This window comes from Thermobia domestica, chromosome 13 (assembly GCF_964235325.1).
Source record: "Thermobia domestica chromosome 13, izTheDome1.hap1.1, whole genome shotgun sequence".
NCBI lineage: Eukaryota > Metazoa > Arthropoda > Insecta > Zygentoma > Lepismatidae > Thermobia > Thermobia domestica.
Genome location: NC_137466.1, coordinates 113848366 through 113870395, shown reverse-complemented (window position 1 = coordinate 113870395; position 22030 = coordinate 113848366).

Here is a 22030-nt window from a genome sequence, read left to right as displayed (position 1 = left end):
CATTTTATATATATATATATATATATATATATATATATATATATATAGAGAGAGAGAGAGAGAGAGAGAGAGAGAGAGAGAGAGAGAGAGAGTAAGCGGGGTGAAAAGCGCATTGGGGGAAAATGCCCATCCACTAAAAAACAAAGTAGGGGGTATGAAGTGGCAACAGTGATACGATTGGGTGAAAGCGCAATTGTATGGAAGACAACGTGGCACCAAACGACATTGTGTGAAGAAATTGAAGGCGTACATTCTGTTTTAAATCACATAATTTTTACTTGGAATGTTTTTTTAAACGTTTCAAATTTATGGGGAAAGAATGGTTACATTAGTGCATTGGGAGCTTCAATGCATGAATGTTGAACAAAGTAGGGTTTTGCTGTTCTGATGCAAAAGTGGCCTGCCGCTATTCCATGCAGTATTGCGAGTTTAATGAACTGAAAGTATCATGTTTGACATCGGGGTGATCTCCCCATTTAGTGTCGGGGTGAATGGCACGCTGGCGTTCACCCCACTTAGAGGGTGATTTCACAAAGTTTCAAGATTGGTCTCAGAATAACAAATGTATTACAAATTTTTGTACAGCGAAATAAAAGTTTTTGAAATATGACCTTTGGGCATCAACTCACCGCTGCAAGCATGTTTTCCATTTTTCATACGCTGCCTGAAAGTCTTCGCGCTTAGTGCTGTGAAGGGACCTTGTCGAAGCCACCTGGACTGCTGGAATCGTGTCGAATCGCTTCCGCTTCGGAGGAACAAGAAAGTCAGGGGGACAGATGACGGGGCTGTAGGGTGGATGTGGTATTGTTGCCACGTCGAATCGAGCCAAAACTTGTGAGGCGGCGAGCGACATGTGAGAGGTCGCATTATCGTAGTGAAGAACCCAATTGGCTTTGACATCTTTGGTGGACTTGACCCTTCAAACGGCTGAACACCCCAGAGTAAAACGAACCTGTGACACTGTCCGACAGGGACAAACTCTTTGTGGATCAGCCCTTTGGCAGAAAAGAAAACAATGGCCATGCTTTTCACTTGCTCACGCGAGCTTTCTTGCGCTTTGGAGATGACAGGGTGTGCCACTTTGTCATTTTATTTCTGTATCGTACTCGTAGAAGGTCTTATCACCAGTAACCACTTTATCAAAAAAAAAAAAAAAAAAAATAGGATCGTCTTGCAAACGTTCAAGCATTTCTTCGCAAACAGCCATGTGCCGTGCCTTCTGTTCATCCTTCAGAATTTTCGGAACACATTTGGCATACATTTTTGCGCGCCAGTACTCAGGTAACATTCAGTCTTGAAACTTTGTGAACGCACTCTTCTTCTTCTTATGCTAGCAAACACAGTTGTACGCTTTAAAGCTCAGTAAATATAACATAGTGTATTATTTGCGATAACATCAAAAAGTAGTTCCGGTTCATTCTGAACAAAATATTCTCGCTTTTTTGTACGTTAAACTTACAGACAGGAATAGAAGTGAAGAACAAAGAACATGATTAACGTTTTTCAAAAAAAAATTAAATAGAAAACGTACAAAGAATATATTTGTGTACTGTGTTGTCTGCAATCGAGGGGAGTAAGAGAGAGTAGTAGCTCCAGTTTTCTTCAGTTTCTGATATGTATTTTCATATACAGGGTGGTTCCAAAATACCTATGCATACTAGTAAATTATCCGAAAAAAAATTAAGTGTTTTGGTCGAAAATCAGTGCAACCGTACAGACTCATCTGATAAAAATGAAGATAACTATTGCGGAATCTGTGGTGGACATCATTATAAACATACTGAATCTATGTCTACATGTGAGTGCATTAAGTGTAGTTGTTGTCAAATGTGGCTCCATGAAGTATGTACACGGTTACCAAATATGTCTCCTAAATTCTACTCACTGTCTCAGAAAAGTAGAAACATGTAAATTAAGATCATTTCCTTTACTGAGTGTCATATTTTTTATTTTTATCAAATTATCTTTTAGAGTTAGCGTAACATTCCCGTAAGACTGTTTCATATTATTACAGTGATGTGCAAAACATATTTTTACTTATATCATGATACTTATACATATTTCACACTTGAATGAAGCTAAACAAGCTTTTCCATATAGAATTTTCAATTAATATGTGTTTTTCAATTTTGTATTTTCAAAGCTCAGAAAATATATCAGTAACTTAATGCTTTATAAGATAGATTTTTGTAACATGTACCGTAATATAATTTCTTGTAGTGTGAGAACACCTGTGCTAACGTGATTTTCAAGTGATATGAATTTTCGCCTTAAATAGTTTGGTATTGGGTGGGTGGGCATATTACCCCACGTATGTATGCAAATAATAATAATAATAATAATAATAATAATAATAATAATAATAATAATAATAATAATAATAATAATAATAATAATAGCTCTACGAGTTTATTTTTCTCAAAATTTAGGTTAAATACACAAGTACTGATCTTATGAGGATGAAGCTTGTCTACGCGGAAAATTGAAGCGCTTAGAGGATGTTATGTTAAATTTTTGAAACGTTGCATTCTGGCGGTTCATTGAGTGTGTTAGATGTTAGTCATGCTGTGTAACACATCATTTAGTGAATCCTTGTCTGAGTGCAGATATTTAGAAACGATAAAAGCGGAATGTTAACTGGTCCTGTTAACCTACCAAATCTGTTTATTTTAAAGAATCTTCTTAGCTATATTTCTAACATTGTTTAGAGTAAAATTTATGTGCATGTACACATAGAAGTTCTTTTGTTGTTGTTGTTGTTTAATATAACAAGAAAGAATTCATATACAAAAAGTACACGGTAAGTAGTCTATTATTATTATTATTATTATTATTATTATTATTATTATTATTATTATTATTATTATTATTATTATTATTATTATTATTATTATTTGGTAACTTTATACATATGTTTAATATGTCAGACTTACATTCTACAAGCTATTATTGACAAGCCTCAGAACCTCATAGTACGCTTCGCCACTGAGAAGAGGTAACAATAATAACATAAATTATGTCAAGATCATAAGAAACATTGTTAGAAGTTGAATTTCCACCGAAAATAGAGAAATAAACACAAAACCTCTATTTTAATCGATAATAAATAAAGTAAGCTATTTATTTCATTATAGATGATTTGATGCTTTAGGGCCGGTTGAGAGTCGAATATACATCATGCAAAACCTCCACTTCGTTCGTCAAACTAAAACCTTTCACTTAACGAAGCATATCACATTCTTCCTTGATATGAGTTTATAGTTGTTTCGTCCATGGATTACTTAAAATTCTATTTGTTAATATTTTCTAATTAAACAAGAAAAATGTTAAAAGACACTGATTGATTGTTTGTGTTTTTTTTTATAGTTTGATTGATTGATTATTTGATTCATTATTTAATTGATCGGTTGTTTCATTGATTGATTGATTTGTTCGTTGGTTGATTGTTTGTTTTATTGAACTTTAGCATTTGTTTTTAGCAGCAAGGCTATATAAGATATTGACCTACAATTTAAGGTGAAATCCAAGCCACTGTAATGCGTTAAAATGTCAAGGCTTTCCGACTGGGAGTCGATCCTACAACCACGTACACGATACACACACGCTAAGCACTAGATCAGCGGAGAGAGTTGCCCTGGAGAAGATTTTGGTATTATATTTGCTGTGGTTTGCATGTTCAAGTTGGAAGACCAGTGAAAAAAAAAATTAGTATTCTTCATTCATGTGTGACATATCCATCATTGATAACTTTTGCTTTGCCTCTTGTAGCTGATACGAGGTCCCTTGTGGCTAAACAGTTAGCGTACGCGAAATTTTCGTGGGAGATCTGGGTTCAGGTCCCGGCAGGATCGCATGTGGTTCAAACTTCACTTTAAGCTGTAAATCTACGTCTCATGTAGCCTTGCTGCTGAAAGAGATGCTAAACTCAAAATCAGATCAGATCATACCGGTATTTAAAGCAAATATATCCGCACTTGAAGAACAAACGCTCAAGTCGGATTCTATTCGAGTTCTTATTCAAGGCTTCGTACTCTCATCGGGGTTAGAACACTGGACTATACTTGTGTTTATAACAAAGAGCATTTATGTTAACTACTTATCACTTTCCCTGCAATTATCATTGGTTAAATAAATGTTCTACTTTTCATAAATTGAAGTAAACACGTAATTAGGGTCAGACAAACTTCTTTTCTTAATACAATATTGACGTTTTTAAAAGCATCTTTGCTTGTTTAAATATTAGTCAATTCTTACTTCAATTTACAATGTTGGTGTAAAGTATATTTTACAGATTGTTAACTTCTCAGAACTAAAGAGCATTTTAAAAACCATCATCAAATACTAACTTTATAGTGTATCTGCAAAAAATTTCTTCAATAAACACAAAATTGCCTTCGGCAATTTATTTTCTTTATCTTAGAAGAACATCTTGGAAATAACTTCTTTGAACTACTTACCAAAAAATAATACTAAAAACTTTAATGAAAATGTCCCATCAAGCAAGAAAGTTAAAAAGAAAATAATAAAATTGCCTGTAGATACAGAGAAGGTAGTTGATAGCATCTATTCTTGGTGGCTTTTTACATTTTCCTCTCTTTCGCTTCTAGTTTCCTTGACCTTTTACGAGATGGCAGCAGCGATGCTTCTATGCTTGGGAAGGTTATTTTCCAAGCATATGGTCGCGATTTACCACCTCAAATGGGCGGCCATAATCGAATCTGGTCTTCTTCCTTTTTTATGTCCGCTGGCCTTTTTGAGGCAAATCAGATTATCTAAGGTGAAAATGACGTCACAGCATTCGTTCCCACGAAGCTCGTGCAGAGTGTTGAAAGTAAGACGACAAGCGAGGTTTCTCTATTAGTGAAATTTGGTATCAAATGACTACAAAAGTTTACTTTGCGTCTTTTTTTTTTATCTGTTTCTTGTAAGCTAGTTCCGTCTCATAAACAAGATCCGAAAACGTTTTCAGATATTGCACAACCTCTACTAGTTAGGAAAATACTATAAAATGAATCAGTTACAATATGCGAGGAAAGTTCGATAAGTTTCTACTCTTAACTTTGGAAAGTCTTGGTTTAGAACAGTAACAACAGCAGAGCAACAAATGGTAAGACAGGAACATTTTCAAGAGGGAGAATGGTCTATTGGGGTAGAAAGAAAATAGTCTTAATTTAATACATAATTACTATTTAACAAACTGAAAATGAGAAAAAAAAGTTAAAAAATTAAGTTCGGTTTGGGTGCAAAGTTTCCATCTTGCATATTGTAGCTCCGTTTCCGTTCAAGAAACCAGTGACAAGGGCTCGGAGAAAGTTCAGTTCGTGCAAAAAAACCATTCCTTCCGATTCACATTCTTTAGTTTATAGCCTCAAGATCATAGAATACTATAAATATAGCTCTCCGTGGTGGTCCAGTGACCGGGGAGTAAGTCTTTAGTCCACGTGCTACGGGCCTAATTCCGGGTAGGAAAGGATTAGTTCCAAAGATGGAAACTTCGCGTCTCATATAGCCTCGACGATGAAAAGGGACATTAATTTCAACAAACAAGCCAGTACCAATGTATATTTCCATAACTTACATACGATCATGTCTTCTATAAGCTAAACAAGTGAAATTGATAAAAGAGTAATACGAGAGATATCAACTTTAACTTTAGTCTTTACCTTTTACAAAAATCAGTTAGGATAATGCTTCTAGCATCCCCCCCCAAAAAAAAAAATATGCCAATAACCTTGTTTGCCGACAAAATTAGTTTGGCTTTCTTTGGGATAAGAGATCCAGGTCTTTTACATTGCTTCATTTAACCGACAGCTGTGCAAGTTTAAGCACGGTTAGAAATTTTATGGGCGTTCTATAAGAAATATCAGCTGTAATATTTTTGTATGAGTTAATGAAAATAGTACCCTAGTATGCAAAGGCTGTTTCCTATAGGTCTTTTCTATTGTCACAAAATACGTTAACCTTGTCACATAAAAGAAAATATTATCCCATGGACTATTGAAGTGTGATGAGAGACGCCGTGCCGGCAAAAAATATTAGGTAACAGGTTAAAATATTGTATGCTCATTTTTAAAGATTTAAAAGCTGCGAGTTACACTATGGGTACCGACAAAGTGAAAAAAAAAGTATTTGCTAAGTTACATAAATAAACAGATGATACATGAACTTTATAATTAAAAATATAAACTAAGTAATGAGAAACCAGTCAGTTATACTTACTGCCTTTAATTTATGAAGAAAAGAATTCAAACTGTTAAATATCAAACGTCCAAAAATTGGCACGTGTAATTTGTGTGATTCACTTATCATAAAAATTAAATGTGACTCCTCCACTGAAAAGAAATCTTTGCAGGAGCACTAGTCAGCACATTAGTTAAAAAAGGTGATTATGAAAGTAAAGTGCAGGGAAAGTTCAAGAAGTGTTGTCTTTGTTTGCATTAGTGTTTACCTAATTTGTAATGCCCTATTCTATAAACATTATGCACTTACAATCTGACAATATACAATTTAACGACGATACTATTACATGTTACGTGTCTATCACAAGAACACAAGGAATCACAAGAACAATGCGCCTTGTTTGTTTCCTATTATGGGATTATCTGACAGTGTAAAGTATCTCATTGTACGAGAATGGATTGGAAAGTTCATGGACTGACCTAAAAAAAATAGAAAATATTTGAATAAGATGTCTTTTATTTTTTCACATAATCCTCCTCGATCAAGACTCCTTTTACGCCATCTCTCCTGTAACGCTTCTGTACTACTTAAAAAAAAAATTCCTCGAGTCCTGCAAAATATCCCAGTACAGCACTTTTCACCCCTTATCCCAGGAATATAGCTGCCCTCTAAAACATTTTTCAAGTTTCTAATCAAGTAAAAGCCTGACGGGGTCAGATAAGGCGAATAGAGCGGGTGCGGCAACAATTTGTAACTACAGGAACGAATTTCTGTCATGGATGCAAGGGGTGTGTGAATCTGCGCATTTTTCTGGTGAAACAATGTCTTTCTTTACAGCATTTCTGGCCCTTTAATTCTAATTTGATCTCGCAAACGTCGTAGAAGAGTGCAGAAGTATTCAAAATTGACAGTCTTTACCTTTTACAAAAATCAGTTAGGATAATGCTTCTAGCATCCCCCCCCCCAAAAAAAAAATATGCCAATAACCTTGTTTGCCGACAAAATTAGTTTGGCTTTCTTTGGGATAAGAGATCCAGGTCTTTTACATTGCTTCATTGTTGTTTGATTCCTGTGTATGATGGTGTATCCATATTTCATCTATAGTCACAAATTTGCTAATAAACTTCTCAGTACCACTTTCAAACAGTTCCAAACAACCACGGGAGAGGATGAGGCGATTGCATTTGTGTTTAACTGGAAGAAACTTGGGTATCCATCTTACGGACACTTTTCCGAAACAATTCGTTTACGATAATGTTTTCTGTTCGCTCGTAATACCAACTATTTCCGGATTTTGATTCTGCGGCATTTCAAAATCAAGTCACAAATTTTATTGACATTTTCTGTGGTGGTTGACGGCCTGCCACTGGAGATCATCTTCATACGCTGTTTCTGCCAATTTTAAATTCAGTTAACCACTTTTTCACCATGAAATACGAGAATGCGGTGCCTCCTAGCGTGTCTACCATGTTCATATCAATTTCCTGTGGTGTTAAGCCCTTTTAATGTAGGTACTTAATGTCAACTCGATGCTCGATTCTCTCCATGCCACATATTTCCAACACGTCCGCCGACTTAGCTTCTTATAAACTTCTTACTTGAAACAACAGAAAAATGAAATTTTACATAGTGATCACCAACGGATATAGTTAAGCAGCTAATGTATACAAACATAAAATATTTGCTTCCGTCCTACTCAGGCCACGAACTTTCCAACCCCTCCTTGTCTTCGGATATGTGTGTGGGAAAAATTGCAATATCAATTTTGTTTCGATGTATATTTATGACATGACAAAGAAAAGCCATTTTAAATCATAAATCATTAGTTTCTAGAACTAGGTCACACCTACATGGAATATGATGGCGATCATTTTCAAAAAGAGAAAACAAAAAAAATATTAAGATAAGAGTTCCACAAGAATATTACCAAATCGTTTGAATGGTAAGCGAAAAGAAGCCAATCACTGTTGCGGAAATGGTTGAAGAAGAATTTTTTTTATTTTGACCACGCAAAGACTACACTTGTTCATCGCCAGAACAATATTTTCTTAATATAAGCTGGTTATAATTGAAAGTTCAATACAAGGCAACTTGCAACAGCGATGAGCCATTCCACACATTTGCGTCGCAGAAGATTAGTACTCAAAGATATTTGACCCGATTAAATATCGCCTTGCGTAATCCCAATGCAATATTTGCGGTGAGTTTGCTACAAATTACACTATTTTTTCGATATTTGCGTAATGATGTCAGTCAGAAAATTTTGCAATTTTAGTCGCAAAGTTGGGAATCACATTGAACGTCTTGCAATCCTATATTTAGGATCAAATTACTGATTAAAAGTAGCAAGTGCTTTATAACATGTGTTTACAGAGAACAAAAACAAGTTAAAATCGATGCATTTTGCAATGAAGAGCTCCATAAGAAAACATGATGTTCCAGAGATCGTTCAGGTTAATAATATGGGAGCCAGTTCATAAATTATTTTACACCACATTACATTATGATAATCATGTGCAATATAATTATGTTTTATTTTGTTTTCCTTACTAATGAACATTTTTCTTATCAATAAAACGGTTTTGTCAATCCTTGTAATATTAGCGCTAAACTTGTGATTGTAATTATTTATATAGTGAAAAATAAATAGCTAATGTACCCAACATTAAATTATTTTCTTAACTTCTATTCAAGAAATCTTTCGGGCTTTGGAAATATTCATAGGGCTATGTCGAACGGGACCTTGAAATCATGAAGTTTAAGAACTGCTGTTCTAAATAATCCTTTCGGATATATATATATATATATATATATATATATATATATATATATATATATATATATATATATATATATATATATATATATATATTCTAAGTATTTAGAGCCATAATAATGCAAAGGGATCCTCTTTAACCCTCTCTGTAAGGTCCAAAAATGGCTACTTAATAAATATGCACATCTGAAGAAAAACATTGAAAGGTAAGCAAAGAAAGACATTCCTATTGAGATTTGTATCAATGTTCATTTAGTTATTAAAAGAAATAAATTAAAACAGAACAGTGGTCAGATAGTGAGCGAAGTGAATGAAAAATGATATACTGTACGTCAAAAGAAAAATGAAGAGAAAGTTTAAAAAAAACACTAAATTAATCAGATGAAAAATTACCAAGGACATATCACAAAACAAAGAACGGCGCAAGACGTAGAAAAGTGTGGCATCTCATATATCACCCACGGAATCTGTTTACGTGTTCCACCTTCCGAATATAAAAGATATATGAGGCTACATCTCTTTCTACTTTATCCTGTCTTTTAGACAACCAGGCGTCACTTATATGTTGCTGATCTTTCTTGCCATACTTCAAAGGATAACAATTTTATCTGCAATATTCTATTCAGTTTCTTTTCTGTCCTCGATGCATCTTTTATTTAAAAAGCCATTATTGTACTATAGAGTTTATTGTAACTTAAGAGCGGGGTAATTAGTATCTACGGTACCTTTATTTTTTAGCTTTTTGTTTTCTATAAGGAATTATTTTCTGTTGTCTCTAAAATGAACTTAAATAAGTTCGATAAATAACTTATGTAGTTCTACTTATTTCTTCTCCAAAATTATTTAAATCTCCCTTCTTCTTGAAATTAGATTTGCATTATACAGTTCATTTTTCCTATTTCATAGTGAAATAAAACACAAACTTTCATAGATAAATGAATGTGATTACATTTGATAATTACAATATTCAATTGGGTGTTTATTCTGCTATTATTCTTTTTAAAACATAACATCATCTAAGTGTCCTCTACCCCTCAGAATGCAACTGGTCAGTCATTCACGGAACTTGCCCATGACTTGATGTAAGAGATTCAGAGTGATGGTGAAAATTTCTATGCTTCAATTCTTCCAGTGTCTGCAGCCGAACTCTATACACTGTCTCTTAAAATCCCCCCCCCCCCCAAGAAAATGTCCAGAGTGGTCAAGTCCGGATATCTTGGGGACCATAGAACGTCCCCAAATCTGAGGAATCACTTTTCTAGGGAACATGGTCCTGGATATTACCTTGCCGTGTGGGCCGTTGCACAGTCTCGTTGATACCATGCAGATTTCAGATTAACTTTTCTCTATCGTAGATGTAAGAACAGGAAATTTGTCAACATATGTGTGTATCTTTCCGCTGTCACAGTAACAAGTTGCTCGCGTTGATCCTCGAAAAAGTATGGTCTAACAACACTCATAGCCCCCATACTATAGCATCGACAAGTTTTTCACTGTTGATGGACTTTTCATGTAACTGGCGTCGATTTTCAGATGCCCAATATCTAAATTTTTGTTTATTCACATACCCTTTCAAAAAGAAATACGTTTAATTTCATGAGAATTGAATCAAGAATTGTTCTGGCTCTAATTAATTCATTCCAGTATAACTTGCAAAACTCCAGTCGAACTCTTTTATCTGCCTCCGATAATTCCTCCACCACTCTTACTTTGTATGAGTGAAATTTGAGATCGTATCGTCTTAGTAAGATTCATTGTGCGGAAATACGCCGCGATAAACAATTGCCTACCCCAAACATGCGATGGTTTCGGGTGTACGAACTGTTTTCTTATGTGGGTGTGTTTTGTCACTTGCATTACTATTTATGTGTCATTGTGTAACGTGCCTATGTTTATTTTTCCTGAAGGAATGTTGCCTCTTCATTGCTGGTTACCAAATGCACGTCTAAATGCTCGCTGTATGAATACAATTGACTCACACATTATAAATCCTTCTATACAAAACACGCACTGTTGTATCTGTGAACGCTTCATGTTGTACCGAATCCAAGGTCACCCGCTACAGGCTGATAGGCATCTCACTCACGCCAGTGTTGCCAAATCAAAACTAGGAAACCGAAACTGGATTACCCTGTATAATTTTAATATTTCTTAAATTAAATCTGATTATTAAATATTAAATGATAACAAAATTTATTTTTCACGTTTCTTTGAAAATAAATGTGCATCATATAATTTTAATATTACTTAATTTTCTAAGTTAGTAGACTTAAAGAAGAAACCAGTACTATCATATCGTTAAAATTGCAGTTAATTTCAAAGAAAAAAGAAAAGTAACCAGATAAAAATCAATAGGCTGAAATTAAATATAAGTATTCAACAAAGTTAAACAAAACACCTATGTTTAAACAACATCTAAAAATGAATTAAATCTCAAAGAAAAGCAAATTGCAAGAAGTAATGAATGTTTCAATAAGAGCTTCTAAACCATGCTTTGCGGTGGAATGTTAAAATCTTGTAATTAACCTTGGGAAATGTTCATTTCCTGCTCTTATCAAGCGTAAAGGAAAGTTCGGGTGTTTGAAATAATTTAATAACAGCATCCTTAGTGAGGAAGTCTTAACGGTTAAAACGATTTATGAACGTACTGTGCATTTTCCATTCCGAGTGAGTGCTGCTGGAATGTGCTGTACACGTCTTCTTGTATGTCTTGAATTATTGATAACGCAGTTATGGCCAGTTGATGGGAGTGAAGGCTAATATTTCATAACGGTGACAAAGAAAGGGCCGTTGCAAGGATGTATATGTATTCCAATAGAAATGTACGGTACTAACACAAATGAAAGTTGATGTATAGAACGTAGATTTAATTACATTTAAAATGAATATACAGTATTATGAAAATTTCTCGTTTACACTAACGTTTCACACTAATAAATTATGCATACAATCATTCGCGACGAAATGTGAATTGTTTCCTGATTCAGAACAGGGAACAATCAAGACACCATACCTTCAATTCTGAAAAGTGATAATTAATGGATATTGTTCTTTGTGTATTAAAATACTGTAATTTTTAAACCAGCTTTTGTATGAGGGTTGGTAAACTTGTTACGGGCTCTTTGGATCCGTGCACGATTTCTTCCTGTGAAGGCTAGTTTAAAGTTACGCAGACAAGTCAACTCCTGAAAATATGTCATGTTATTTCTATAAAGAAGAAAGTTTTCATTTTGATTCAAATATTTCCGAATTTTGTATTAAACAAAACAAAATTGTCTAATATAAATATTGCTCTAATTCAGTTGCCTGCGTTAATGTTGATAGATCCATTAGATACATTTTCATCTGTTAATTGCTTGTTTACATATATTAGTGATTTATCTTCTCAGCTTTGAACTGACATTGCATATATTTGTATACACATGCTTTTAATGTGCCTTTTTCTTCTGGATACTATATTAAGATAGATTCAACAAGAATTAAAACTCCAATTGTAAGATAAAATTAAAACTCAATTAATTACTTGTTTTACAAAGAGAGTTAGTGAGTGAGTGTTTTACAAAGATAGTGTTTCACAAAGTGAGTTAGTATTGTGAACACAACACAATTAACTGTAAATTAGATCTGTCGTAGCCAACTTTGAAATGAAATGAAATCTTTGAGTTTTACGTCCCACGGTTATGCCGGTTAGGCTAAAGGAGACGGTGATGATGAGTAATGAATGAAATGGTGGAATGAAGAAAGTGGGAGGAAACGGGAGAACCCCGAGAAAACCCACGCACACGGTGTTTGTCCATCACAAAGTTCACTTGGCGGGGGCTGGGATCGAAACCGGGACCCCAAGCACCAGAGGTGAACGCTCTACCACTGAGCCACCGCGGCCCCCGTAGCCAACTTTGTTGAATATAGAATAATGATGTATTAACAACTGTTAGTTTTACGCCAGTTATACTTTGTTCAGAATTCTTTGATATAAAAGTTTTTATGCAGTTCAATGTCTATCCAACTGAATGTATTTACATATACATCACAAAAATGTATAGTAAGCTGTATTATAACGTATGGCTTCTAAGTCTTAATGTTATCATGAACCGATCTGACTTGTGGTACGTACCTAATATGTTCACTTTGATTCACCCCAGCTATTGTAAGCCCTATTCGTATATTAAATAATGAAATAATAAGAATTAATTAATGACTTATAATATGTGTTTTAAGTATATTGTAACTTATGAATGAAGTAAATGTAGCGTCGAAATATTAGATATAAAATATTGAATTACACAGGATGTATGATATGAGTTATTAATGCCTATGTGTAGCCGCGATGAGTATAATTATATACAGGAGAATTCCTTATGTTGGCTGATACCAGTGGATGGTTCATATCATCAACCCGCTCATTGATTAACAGTGCATATAAGTATGAATAAAGTTGCTCTGACATGATGAGGTATGGCATGTTTTGTCATTCCTATTTTGAATGTTATTTAGATGTGTTTGGAGGTGTTTTGATGTTGCTCGCCATTCTTCCTCTAATGAGCATCCTTTGTCCATGTTCCGTGCCTGTGATCAAGTGAAGTAAGCTTTTTTCTTTTGAAAAATCTCGACGGGCTCACACCAAAGCAGTTTCGCCTCGTACCGGTGGTTGAATTAGGTGAACGTGAGAATTTTTCTTGAGCACGTATGAAGAGACTGCTCACTTACAAACTGAAGCCCGTTAGTTTCATCAATTGGTGTGATGAAATGAGTGTTTAGTTGTAGTGATGTGTCATAACCTTTTTATGTATAATAGAAATAATGGTTCTGTGTTTTTATCGTTCTAGAAACAAACGAACAAACGTTGAAACATAGCGTTCCATACTCCCAACACGCCATAACAAGATCAGTGCATTGTCATACAGTTTCTCTCTGCTGAAAGATATCAACCAGTTAAAGTGTTTCAGTGAATCAATAATATGTACGGTGATGTCTGCCAAATGCGCCGATTTCTCTGTAAATTTTGGGGGGGGGGGCATTCATATGCAGAAAGTATATATATGAGGATTTTAAGACAAATTGCATTCAAATTATGCTAAATATTGTATATTCATAAATAAAATATGAGGCCCACATGAGCTTTGGGGGCCCGGGCCTCCCTGCCCCCCCTCCAGGATCTGCGCCTTTGATGTCTGCGTATCAGAAACAACAGTGGAAGATTGGTAAAGAATGCTTCTAAATATTTTCATTGTGCATCCGTAATCAACAATATACTGTATCATACTGCTAGTATAAACGAAATTATAATCATAATATTTCATTATGTTCTATTTGAATAATATTTTACTGTATATTATTTGCATTTATTCGCTTAATCATTTATTTTATGATACTTTATTGTAATATTTACTTTAATACCTGACTTTTGTAGCTCAAATAAAATAATTTCTTCTTATTTTATTTCAGGTACTTAAGACCACCAAGTATTATATATGCAAAGCAGAGGTAACAAGGAGTTGGTACTAAGCTTGCATCCAAGGTACTTACTGACATCGAGTGAGCATTCGAAACCTAAACAACATTTATGTTACTACTGCGAACTTTACGAAGCCCAAATTAATTTAGAATATAAAAGAAGATATTTTGAAATGGTTTTGGAACTGGGGGGCCAATACAAAGTTAACTTAACCTAACCGGAAATAACCTAACCTAACCTAATATAATATAGCCTAACCTAACCTGAACCAACAAAAAATACAGAAAATATACCAAGAAAGTAATAAATTTTAATTCAAAGAATTCTGACCCCACCCCACCCCATCCAAAAATGTGCCAATATTTTGAAGGGATGCATGAGGAACCGGATAGGTCCGGCCCTAGACATAGAGCTGCATTGATATATTAACTTACACCATGCATAAAATTGTAAATCTCACTAATCTTATTAGCTAATAAAAGACTATATATATTCTAGATTTCTGCTTATTTGCTAGCACAAATCACTATTCTTCTCATTGTAAACTTAAAAATATAGGATTGTTTTCGTATTATATCAACTGCTAATTTTTGATTTTCATATATTATAAACTAAGTAGAATTATTTGATATTTTCTTCTTTTAATTTGCTGGAAATGGCATTGGATTCCTAGAGAAAATAATTATCAATTAATAAACCATGGTAAAACTTAATCTGTTATTAGCATGCGATAATAAATTTTAAAATAGGAACTAGTAATAAACAAACAAACCAGAAAATAGAGGAACAATAATAAATTAACATGAAAATACAACAAAGAAATTTAAAAGAGAAATAAGCAAATAAAATTCGTAACGTAGTTTTAAACAATTATACCATTAAATAATATAACTTCCATTTTTTTTTAATTACGGATCACGCAATGTTTTTGCTGATGGCGAAGTCGTGCCTGTAAAATTTCTACTTGTGTCTTCAGATATTTTAATACCTCGAAAGAATCGTTTCTTTGATATTTAAAAATATGCAACACGGATGGAAACTTATCACCAAGATGTAAATGATCAAGAATTTAAATATTGATTTAGAGAGGACATTCTCTTTTCACAATTAAACTATTATCCTTTCCATTTTTATTAGACATCATAATGTTCATATTTATACATTTATCCATTGGTGCGAAAATGTGATGGAGTTGATGCAGTGTAGTCATGTAAAAAAAGCTATTTAATATAAGTCCTTAAAATGGATGCTTTCTGACAGAAACGCGGCTCCTGCTAAAACTTTTGTCGTAAAATTACTGCAACAGGTGTGTTTTACGCTAATTAATGATAAGCAATGAGAATTTGCACGTAACTGATAACCTAGTTTTTATGTAAAAGTTTGAGATAAAAAAAATTACTCACCTACACCTGGCAACCCTGGAACATTCGTGGGGAAGGGACGGGCGCTGTACAGCAAATGCTCGAAGTGGCCACTGCGTTCTTGTAAACACAAAGTTACACGCTTCACAATTTGTTTCTTGATACCTTCTTAAGAGTGTTCCTGGTGATTGATTGAATTTCTGTTTTAATGTTTGTCTTTAGTTCCTCAATGGCCGTGGGATTATTCTTGTTCATCACATTTTTCAAGTAACCCCATAAGAAAAATTCAGACGATTTTAAGTCCGGAGAACAGGAGAATCACAAATTTCTGAAGATGATATAGTCACCAAAAAATTCCCATAACATTTCTAATGTTTCGTTGGAAGTGTCGCCAGGGTTGCCAGCTGTAGGCGAGTAATTTTTTTATCGCAAATTTTTACATAAAAACTGAGGATATCAATTATGTGTAAATCCTCATTGCTTATTATTAATTAACGAAAACACCCGGTTACACCTGTTGGAAGTGGTTTGCGTATATGTTAAAAAAAAACATCTATTTTAGAGACTTGCATTAAATCGCCTTTTTACATGGCTATACTGCATCAATTGTGTCACATTTACGCACCAATGGATAAATGTTGATGTATATGACACATATACACAGAGATTCACCCACAGGAAATTAGTTTTCTGCAACTGAATATTGATTTTCTTCATCTTGTACATTTTTTATTTTACACTTTCGGTACTTTCTTTCGATACCACACAAACACCATACCAATTCCAACATTGATTGAAGAGCAAGGTATGAAAAAATATTTAAGTATGATTCTGCTTTTGAAGGGGAATTAAGTGACACAAAATGACTTGATTGAATGCTTGTCATGTGTTTTGAAGAATATAATTAACGACAAAATTTTACAAGCAGGGTTTGTTTCAGTCATAGACTAAACTACATGGGCCTTATGCAGAGTAGTTTTGAGGTATGATTTGCGTCATACTAAAAGCCTGACTACTGCAGGAAACATATGTTAGCGGAGCTCTTTAATATGGCCCTAATCGCGCGTCAGAACGACTCTGAATAAGGCCCCATATGTTTGTTGTAAAGCGCAAATAATGTGGTAATTCACCTTCCCCACCCGATCACGCCCAATTAAAACAAGCTGCATTACGGCGAATTAAGATAAGCTATGAGTCACATACGTGAATTTCATTCTGGAAATTGAGATCCGGATCAAATAAGTGCTGTTGATGTACTACAATTACGTTAAATTTATGTGAATTTGTTTTCTTGTGTTTCTGTAGTAAAATATTTGTCTAGTCTGTTTCATTTTTTTATTATTATTATTATTATTATTATTATTATTATTATTATTATTATTATTATTATTATTATTAGTAGTAGTAGTAGTAGTAGTAGTAGTAGTAGTAGTAGTAGTAGTAGTAGTAATAGTAGTAGTAGTAGTAGTAGTAGTAGTAGTAGTAGTAGCAGTAGTAGTAGTAGTAGAAGTAATATAACATTGGGCCTACCCTCTTGAAATTATCACGCTTCGCCACTAGTGTTACGTCTTTAACACACTACTGGTGTTGAGTCGTGCCGTAAGCGTTAATGAACCACAAAATTACTCCCCCAAAATATGTTAAATCGCCTATATGCGTAATGTGTTTACATTATGCTGAGTCTAAAAAAGCACTTTAAACAAGTAAAAAAAATGTACTCCAGTGGCGGGGAGGGCACGAACCACCATCCTCTGAATTACTAGCCGCGTGCTCTTCCGACTTGTCCACTTAGGCGATGAAGAAAACGACGCTTGTAGAGGGGTAAATTGTTGAGGTCTATTGAATTTGGCTAATCAGGCGATAACAGTTCGGGGTAAAATAAAATCTACTCGCCAGGTAGACCTAATTTTATAACAAAATGACGACTGTCTATTTACTTTATTTTATAGTTCTTCCATATTTACTTTCAAATGATCGGCGCCAGTTGCCATCTAGTAAAGTTGATGCGTTTGTTGCTTCTAGTACACAATCGCTTAGAAAAAGAAGCAATAAATGAATCAAATGTGTGAGATGCATTTAGAACACATAAATGGCACATGCCTAGCACATCTTGTACTGTTAGGGTTTCTTCAGAAACATTATGTAAATCAATTGAAAACACATCGCGCGGTTTGCATTTTGAAATTTTGCGTATACCTGGATTGGTTTAAGTATTTCTTTCTACTGTGTTTGTCTGTAGCTTCAATTATAAGCCTTTATAATTAGATGCCCAACATATTTGGCAATCACGCAGAAAACAACACCGAAGATTCTACACTTGTGTTAATTTAACACACAGGTTATGTGTCATTTCAACTACCGGCATTTGACACACAATTCCAAAAGAAGAGTGAGTTGTTCTAACCACTTGTTTGTGTTATATTTTAACACAATCGTGTTCACACTTAGGCATGTCGTTGAAATAACACAACGATTTTTTACAGTGGTATTCAAGAATGACATTCATTGACTTTTATTGTTTATTTATATTTAGCATATAACAAGGAAAGCAACGGTATTCAGTAATATTTCTTGCGGTAATTTGATTTGGTAAATAACGTTACACTAAAAATAGTATTTTCTCACAATCGCCAGTAGATGGAGCTCACGTTAACTTATGACTTTTCTGCACCTTTTATGTGTAGTTAAGAGCGACAGAGTGTGTCACATTAAAATTCTACATATATTTGTGTTTTTTCTCTGTTTTACATGCAGAAAGTCAAGTTTCTCTTAAGTGTTATGCAAACTTTAACTCTCAAAAATATTTTGTTACAATTCTTTTTTATTATCATTGCATTTTGCTGCCTATGATGAAATTAAAGAAATAAAACCTGAGCTCTTCACTTTCATCATATTTAGTACATACCATGCTCAGGTCACTTTCTGCATACCTAATCAGATAAATATATCAGTAAATAAATAAATCCTGATACCCATCTACTAATGAAACTTTCAATATATGACTGCTCATGGCCCGAGAGAAAGCGCTACCTTGTGTGTCCCTCTCCCCATTTTCGGATTGGAATGAAATTGCATTTTTTTTATTGGCAAGTTTTCTATTAGCAAAAAGAAAGAGCACATACTATTATTTTGTGAATACAGGTTTATTTTACTAACGTATGTAGGAACATCGGGGTCATGCTCTCCGAAAGATGGAAAAAAGTGTCATACCCCTTTCTACAGAAAGTCATGAAAATGCCATTAGTGATGTGGAACATGTTTTCAAGCCTGATATTGTACTCCATTAGAACCAAACGAAAGTAGCCGTGGATGCTTTTGATAAATTATGTCCAAAGTACACAAAGCAAACAAACGTAAATGAGGCACACACCGCTGCAAAAGATGTGCTCTTTATTTAATGATCGTGTGTAGAGGGGAAAGCAGGTTCACAAAGACAAACTATTGCTTTTTTTTAAAAAAATAAAATTGCTTCTTAAAGTAAAGAAGTTTGATAAGATAAAAGTGACTCATGAAAATGCGGATAAAATTATTAAATTCTCAGAAGAAGGCTTTTCATCAATGCTACTAACAGTGCAAACATCACTCACTAGAGTCGCTACGTACAGTCAATGAGGGTTACTTCGAGGAAAATCCAACCAAACAGCCTGTAAGTGCTGTCATTGCAAACCCAGTCTTAAACTTCTCCAAATACGTTATGTAAGGATGTAGGTGAACATGATGTGCTTGGTAAGTAATGCAAATGCAGTAACAATATTAAAGCAAACATGGGAATGCTACCCAGTTTGGACGAAGGCATGATGAAAGTCTTGGATTGGAATTTGTTTAAACCTGTGTGTAACTTAGTTGGATGTTAGAAATATCGCTGAAATGTTCTCCGTTCTTGATTCACTTCAATTTTAGAAAAAAAAAAGAAAATTCATATAGATCGACTTTGAAAGGGTTTTGCAGGCATTCCACGGTATGAAGCTGCATTGCCATGCAAGAATAATTAGTTATTGGTTTGGATTACTTCATTCCTGACAAGTCGTATACTGTTGTACAAATTATTCATCACTCTCAAATAAAACTGGCTGTTCACAGTAATGAACAGATCCCACAACAACTTCGAAATAGATTATACCATTGCCTTGGAAAGAAATAAAGACATGGCCTTTATAAACAATATTTCCAACTCCACTTTCTTTGACTGGGAAAAGGACCTTCCATATCATTCTAAATTCTCAATACGCTGTGAGAGGCTCATACAGTCATTGCAAAAACATATTTTAATTCTCTGTAAACCTTCATTGCGTCTTTCTCTGGTTTGCAACAAAATAGTATCATACATATAAAATCTGACCATTTTTTGATCCATTTCAAAATTTGTGACAACAAGTTAGTCTTATTCCAATAATCGTTATTCAAAGACTACTGTGTCATTTTATTGATTATTTAACCCATGATTACAACACGGTTAGTAACACACTTTAACAACATATCTTCTCCACTCTTAAAGTAATACCTTAGAAATGATCTATCTCATCAGGCACAATGTGTACATAACGGTCCTCATATCATGTGTTGAGAAAGTGGTCTAAGAAAGATTGGTCTAGTTGGTACAAACAGAAACTGCAAAAGTTAGTTCCTGTGACTCCCTATTACTCAAACCGAAAGACGAGAATAATCTTCTGTACGCATTAACCCTAAAAACTGCAATTGAACTGTGAAATGAATTGGGTGCGAAGGGACTTCTGTGTAATAACATGATAATAATTTCAATGAATTATTGAAATGAAACTTCAAGCTGGGTTTTGCAACTTTGGGAAAGGAGGCACTGTATAAAAGAAATTAAATATATGAACCGACTTCAAAAAAGGCACTAAAAGGTCGAAGAAATAAGAATGCTGAAAAACAGAAAGCGTTAAGAAGCAGAACATTTTTTTTCTGTCGTACCAAGCCATACCGTTTAATGTCTCATAGCTTGTTCAGATATGTACAACTTCAGAAAACATTTTTATACGTAATAATAATATTTTATTTTCTGTTTTCAAGCGCTTTATAATTATCATTGTTTGCTTTTCGGAGTATTATTATTATTATTAATTGCTATTCGGCTCTTTTATTATTTTATGTGCTTTAGCGCGATTTTAAGTCGGTTTATTTTTTAAAATTTATTTTCTAATTTGTAGTGTGTATTGAAGTCGTTAATTTTTCTATGAAAAAAAAGGTTTTTACTTTCTGTCTTTTAGTACATTTTAGAAGTCAGTTTTTCTTTTAAGTTTTCTAATTTTTTAATATTTTTCTTTACCCAAGTAGTTTAGTTAGACACCTAACCTAAAAGTAGAATACTAACTTTCTTTAAAAATGGGTCTCCCTACGAAACATATGTGAAGCAATGCGTAATAATTAATCACCGGTATCAGAATTATTTTTTATTACAGATAAGAGTTGATTTTTAGTTTAGCGTCCCCTTCAGCAGCGAGGCTATATGAGACGTGGACCTACTGATTAACGTGGAATCCGAACCACATGAGCTCCCGCCGGGACTCGAACCCGGGTCTCCCACGCCAAAGGCGCGTACGCTAACCGCTTAGCCACGGGGGAGCTCTTATTACAGATAAGAATGGAAATAGATAATTATATAATTGTAAACCGCATCGAAACATCTAGTCCAAAAAATAGTTAGCCTCTTGCTCACAATATGGTAATAGTGTGCCAAATAGTATAATATATGAATCGCAGCGAGTTCAGCATAACGTTATTTAACAGCTAATAACAAAAGTTAATTGGCAAGCAAAATGTGTTGGATTTCTTAGAATCAGATATGTAGATATGTAAACGTTACGCAAAATTCTTCTGTATTTTACTTTTTTTTATTTCAATAAAGGTGCAAATGTTACACAGGTCTTTGAAGAAGTCTGTTCTGTTTATAGGTAAAATTCATTATCAAAAGCTATAGCCAATAAATGCTTCATTCGCTTTCATTCTTGGAATTTCGATATCCAAGATCAGGGCCGGATCCAGGATTGTCTGAGGGGTGTGCACCAATAACTACCAATGTAACGAATCACATAGAAACTCTTCAAAGTGACATGTAATAATATTATTTACACCTGACAACGCTGATACATAGAACGGAGGGAAGTATTTTAAAGAAGGTCGCAAGCGTTATGCAGAAAAAAAAAGTTCTCTCCTCCTGGTTTCTGTTTTCTTTACTACTTGACAAATGCTATATTATTTTGTTTGGTGAATCCTTTTCCTTCAACCTTTTGAAAATCG